The sequence below is a fragment of the Bufo gargarizans genome, chromosome 6 (genome assembly GCF_014858855.1).
Source record: "Bufo gargarizans isolate SCDJY-AF-19 chromosome 6, ASM1485885v1, whole genome shotgun sequence".
In the NCBI taxonomy this organism is placed as follows: Eukaryota; Metazoa; Chordata; class Amphibia; order Anura; family Bufonidae; genus Bufo; species Bufo gargarizans.
In genome coordinates, this window is record NC_058085.1 from 62,981,347 (window position 1) to 62,987,786 (window position 6,440).

Sequence of the window (6,440 nt, forward strand, 5' to 3'; positions counted from 1 at the left end):
TAGGCTTCCTGGCATCTGTGTTCCTGCTGGAAACCGAAGACGGTTAGAAAATTTAACACGGAAAAACTCTGGCAGAGGGAATATGCTATAATCCTACTCATATGACTATCTCTAACAGATGTTGGGTGTATTCACACAGGGCAGATGTGTTACTGAAATTTGCGCAATGAAAGGTATTGTGTTGCGGAATTCAAACCCACCAATTTTGTTTCTTACATTTCAGAATCCACAGGAAAAAATCTGTAGCAGCAAATCCACATCAAAATCCAGACTATTTGGTGGACTTTGCCTCCATGTTACGTGAGGTTGTGTTTCATGTGAGCTCCCCTATGTCCGCCTGTAAATCTACATGCATCCACCTCTTCGTCATGGGGAAAACAAAAAAAAAAACAACAACAAAAAAAATAAAAATAATCTAGCAATATTTTAATCGCCAGTCGATGTCCCTCGCCATCTGGCTTCTTTTTCCGTGCCTGCACCACAGCCCAACGCTCTTACCCTCATGACCACTGATACTCCAATGACTGGGTCTCCGCTGACCCTTGCTGCCTTTCTTGTGACTGTCCTCCTGGCACATAAGGTAGGCCTGAATACTCCAACAGGACCTTGTACCTCAACAGTGGACCACGCAGAATCTCCTATGACCACAGAGCCCTTCCAGTCACCAGGCCCTTCCACAACAGTCACTGGTGACCCTGAACTGTTAAGACCCCTTTCAAGTAATGTAGATCTTTCTCCTGCAGGCTCTCCTCAGTGATCGATAGGATCATCCTGGGGTTCTTGCAACAAAGCTCCCCTCAATCTTCTGACTTTCGCTCTCCCAGTCCAAATACAGCTCATCAATACAGCCCCTTTACTCCTCTACGTTACATAGTTAATACGGTTGAAAAAAGACATACGTCCATCAAGTTCAACCAAGGGATAGGTGCGGAAGCGAATCCCAGAAGGAAGTGAGACTCAGATTTCTACACGTTTTCATAAGCATTAATGTTTTTTACTTTTAAGAATTCATCTAAACCCTTTTTGAAACTGTCCACTGTTCCTGCTATGACCACGTCCTGAGGAAGTCTATTCCACAGATTCACAGTTCTCACAGTAAAGAAGCTTTGACGCTTCTGGAGACTGAACTTTTTATTTTTCTGTCGGGGGCAGTGCGTCCTTGTCTTTTACGCACATTTTACATGGAACAGCTTTTCGCCGTATTTTTTGTATGGCCCATTTATATACTTGTACAGGTTAATCATGTCCCCCCCCTTAGATGTCTCTTCTCAAGACTAAATAAATTCAATGCCCCTTAATGACCCTCCATGCCCCTTAACAGTTTAGTCGCTCTCCTCTGTACTTTTTCCAGCTGCAGTGCATCCTTTCTATAGACTGGTGCCCAGAACTGAACTGCATATTCCAGATGAGGCAGCACCAATGCTTTGTAAAGTGGAAATATTACATCCCTGCCCCGCGAGTCCATGCCTCGTTTAATGCATAATGTCATAAACACCAAAAAATAGTGGGCCCGAATTATCAAAAGTATATTCCCTTTATTGAATTACATCTATTAAACAATGGAGAAAAAAGGCAAATTGTTTAATGCATGACAATACCCTGGTGGCTTTAGAAGCAGCTGATTGACATTGTATGCTGTAATTTAATCTACCATCCACAAGGACACCCAAATCCTTCTCTATAAGTGACTTTCCCAGTGTTACATCACCTAGGACATATGAGGCACAGAGATTATTACTACCAAGATGCATAACTTTAACTTTGTCCACATTGAACCTCATTTGCCAAGTTGATGCCCAATAACTCAGAGTGTTCAAGTCAGCTTGTAGTGTGTGGACATCTTTCATAGACTGTACAGTTCTACACAGCTTAGTGTCATCTGCAAAAATAGATATGGTGCTATTAATCCCATTCTAAATATTATTAATAAATACATTAAATAATAAAGGGCCCAGCACTGAACCTTGGGGTACACCACTTATAACCTGGGACCATTCTGAATAGGAATCATGGACCACAACTCTCTGGACATGGTCCTTCAGCCAGTTTGCAATCCAATTACAGACTATACTTTCCAAGCCTATAGACCTTACTTTACCTATTAAACGTCTATGAGGGACAGTAGCAAAAGCCTTTGCAAAATCCAGAAACACTACATCCACAGCCCCCTCTGTCCAGGCTACTACTCACCTACTCATAAAAACAAATCAGGTTAGTCTGACAACTTCTGTCCTTGGTAAACCCATGCTGGTTATCACTTATAATATTATTTATAGTCACATACTCATGTATAAAGTCCCTGAGAGTCCTTCAAACATTTTTTCCACAACAGAAGTTAAACTAACTGGTCTATAATTACCTGTGGAGGACCTTGATCCCTTTTTGAATATGGACACCATGTTTGCCTTGCGCCAATCAGTTGGCACTGTACCAGTCCCTAGAGAATCCTTAAAAATTATAAACAGGGGCACAGCAATGACTGAACTGAGCTCTTTAAGAACTCTTGGGTGTAATCCATCTAGACCCGGAGTTTTGTTCACATTTACCCTATTTAACTTGTCTTGGACCATATCTACAGTTAGCCAATTGAGTATATCACTGGATGTACTAACAGCCCCAGCACCACAGATATCAGCTCCTTTCTCTTCTTTTGTATATAAAAAAAACTATTTAGGAACTCTGCCTTTTCCTTAGTGACTAACCCCCCCCCCCCCCCCACCCCATTACCATTATTTAGGGAATTCTACCTGCTCAGACCAGGTTTGTTAGCATTTATATATTTAAAAAACCTTTTGGGATTTGTTTTGCTTTCTTTTGCCACCTGCTGTTCGTTTTGTATCTTTTCTAATTTTATCTCCTTTTTGCAGATTTTATTAAGCCCTTTGTAATCTTCAAACGCTACAGCTGACCCCTCAGATTTGTATTTTTTTTTTAAATACCCTTTTTTTGTCTTTTATTGCCCTTTCCACAGTAGCTGTAAGCCATGGGGGGTTTAACTTTAGCTGTTTATACTTGTTACCTAAAGGGATAAAAAAAAATTGTGCAATTACTCAATGTGGATTTGAAGCTCTCCCATTTATCCTCCGTATTATTATGTGACAGTAGCTGCTCCCAGTCTATGCCCTGAAATGCTGCCCTCAACCAAGGGAAATTAGCTTTTTTGAAATTCAGTGTCTTTGCTCAGCCTGCCAGAGTTTGCTTCTTATAGTGTAGGGGGAATAGAATTATATTGTGATCACTATTACCTAGTGTTTCTCGAACAGTACCATTACCAACAAGCTCTGCATCATTAGAAATTATCAGATCCAACAGAGCATCGCCCCTAGTGGGAGCTTCTACAAACTGGCCCATAAAGTAGTCCTGCAGCAAGTTGAGGAATCTTCTTCCCTTTGGGGTTGAGGCCGAACCATGACCCCAGTCAATGTCAGGGAAGTTAAAATCTCCCATTATGACCACTGTACCGCCCGCTCTATTTGGTTATACAGTTGCGTTTCTATCTTCTCTGCGATGTTAGGGGGTCTATAGATTACACCAAGTATTTTTTCAGTGTTAGTATCTCTTTGAAATTCCACCCTTATGGTTTCCACATCCTCACCCACAATTGCCTCTTTCACACTTGTCTTCAGATCACTCCTCACATACCGGCACACACCACCTTCTTTTCAATTGACCCCGTCTTTCCTAAATAGTGTAAAACCCTCAATATTAACAGCCCAGTCATGCGAAGAGTCCAACCATGTCAGCCACACCAACTACATCTATGTGTTCTTCTAGTACTATAGCCTCCAGCTCCCCCATTTTGCTAGCTAGACTTCTGGCATTTGTGAAAATAAATTTTAAATTACTATTACCTGTAAAGTGAATATCTGAGACCTTTTGGTTACCTTGGTTGGTGTTTGTATGTAACAGGTTCTTGTTACCAGCAGTTCTATTTTTCATAAATGTATAGTTATGCCCAGTCTTCTCCCTATTTTCCTCGCTAAACCCAGCCCCCACTGTCCCCTTCTATATCCCACTCTCTATGTACACTATCTACCCCCTTATTAGTATGACACCTCCCCCCCCCCCCCAGATCCTAGTTTAAAAGCTCCTCCAGCCATCTAACCATTTTTCCCCCAGAGCAGTTGCACCCTTCCCATTGAGGTGCAGCCCGTCCCTACTGTAGAGCCTGTAACCGACAGAGAAGTCGGCCCGGTTCTCCATGAACCCAAACTCTTCCTTCCTGCACCAGCTTCTGAGCCGCTTATTTAACTCCCTAAGCTCCCATCGTCTCTCTAGTGACGCTCGTGGCACTGGTAGTATTTCTGAAAACACTACCTTGGAGGTCCTGGACTTGAGCTTCTCACCTAGCTCCCTAAAATCATTTTTAAGGACCTTCCATCTCCCCCTGATTTTGTCATTGGTACCAATGTGTACCATGACCGCCGGGTCTTCCCCAGTCCCACCCAGCAATCTGTCAATCCGAGCCGCAACATGCTGAATCCGAGCACCCGGCAGACAACACACTGTTCAGCATTTACAGTCTCGGCGACAGATGACCCTGTCTGTCCGCCTAATAATAGAGTCCCCTACCACCAGCATCTATCTGACCTTCGCTGCACTCCTTTTCCCATCCTTCCTGCAGTGGTCATCCTCCTGGGTGCTAGGAGAAACGCCCTGCTGCAATATGGCTGGCCCTGGGCTTTCATCCCTAATATCAGCCAAACAGGCATATTTACTAGGGCGTTCCAGCTCAGGACTAGCCTCCCTGGCACTTTTCCCTCTACCCCTTCTTCCTACATTAACCCAACTGCTGACCTGATATTCCTGATCTTGCCCTCTTCCTCCCACCTCCATTTCACGGACCCCAGTCAGTGCCTGCACAGTGAGGTCTAAGCCTCTCTCCAGGTCTGCAATTCCCCTAAGTGTTTCAAGCCGCTTATTTAGATCCAAAAGTGACCTTCAAAAAGTAGGAATCCTCATTTCCTTTACATAGGTAACCAGCTCAAATCGTCTGCTGTTTCCTGATGCGGGTGGAGCGTATACGTCACTGTGCTAAGTTTCTGGCCGTCGTCACGGATTGTAGCACTGAAATCAATGCAAACATCTTGAAGACCACTGCGCATACGTCATTCCACAATTGCATGGCACATGTGCAAGATTTCAGCACCCGAATCAGTGATGGACAGCAAAGGTCAATCAAAACAGAACATGGGCAAGGATTATGGTTGAGAGCCCGAGCACTTACCGCCATGGAGACTTGCAACCTCATTTGCATATTAAAACGTTGATTTATGCTGAATTAGACCATTGTGTATAAATACAATAAAGGTATATTTGCTAGTGTCCTTCACACCCCAAGCCAGTGTGGTCATTAGCTGTATGGTGTAAATGGCTCCCACAGAAAACCTAATTGTGGGCATGTTCTCTGGTGTGCAACAGAAAAAAGCCGAGGACCGAGCCTGTTTCCAGCATAAGTGCCCAGTTTGGGCCGGTTTTTGTCCAAACACTTAGGCTGGATCTTATTATTATAAATGGGGCAGGACGGTGGCTCAGTGGTTAGCACTGGTGCCTTGCAGCACTGGGGTCCTAGGTTAGAATCCGACCAAGGACAACATCTGCATGGAGTTTGTATGTTCTCCCCGTGTTTGCGTGGGTTTCCTCCGGGTTCTCCGGTTTCCTCCCACACTCCAAAGACATACTGATAGAGAACTTAGATTGTGAGCCTTTTGGGGACAGTTGGATGCTAATGTCTGTAAAGAGCTGCAGAATATAGTAGCGCTATATAAGTAAAATAAATAAATAAAATTAAAATGGGGACAGGTAGTATCCACCTATGCCGGACACTATGAACTCCATCAGGCTGTTTAGCAGTTTAGAGCTAGAGTGAAAGTAGCCGAACTTATTAAAGGGGTTGTGACAAAGTACGAAAGTTACCCCCCATGAACGGGATAGGGTATACCGAACTGGTCAGTGGAGATCTGCTGGGTGCCATGTACCTGTCCTGATCCATATATGGGATTGCTAGAGATAGACAAGGACAGCACTTGGCTTTTTCCGCCAGTCCTGTAGAAAATGAATGGAGCGCCATAGCGCATGCTTGGCCTCCATCTAGACTAGAACATGGGATCTCCATTCTTGGAATTGGTGGGGGTTCCAGCAGTCGGTTAGTTATCCCCTTTGATACTTGGCACAACTCCTTCAAGGGGCATACTAAATAAATGAAGTGCATCTCTAGCCCTCTGTGTGCCAGAAGGTCAAACCTGCGTTGAAAAGCGAAAAAGTCACAAATGATGGCGTGCACCGTAACTTGTGACTTCATGCTACAAAAGCGGAATAAAAGCTATAATAGAAAAATGAAACCATAGAAAAACCCAGCATCTCATGGAATAAAAATGCTTCATGCTTTAATAGGACTGCCCCAATGAATGTCATTGTGCACCTCCTACTGTTCGCCACAA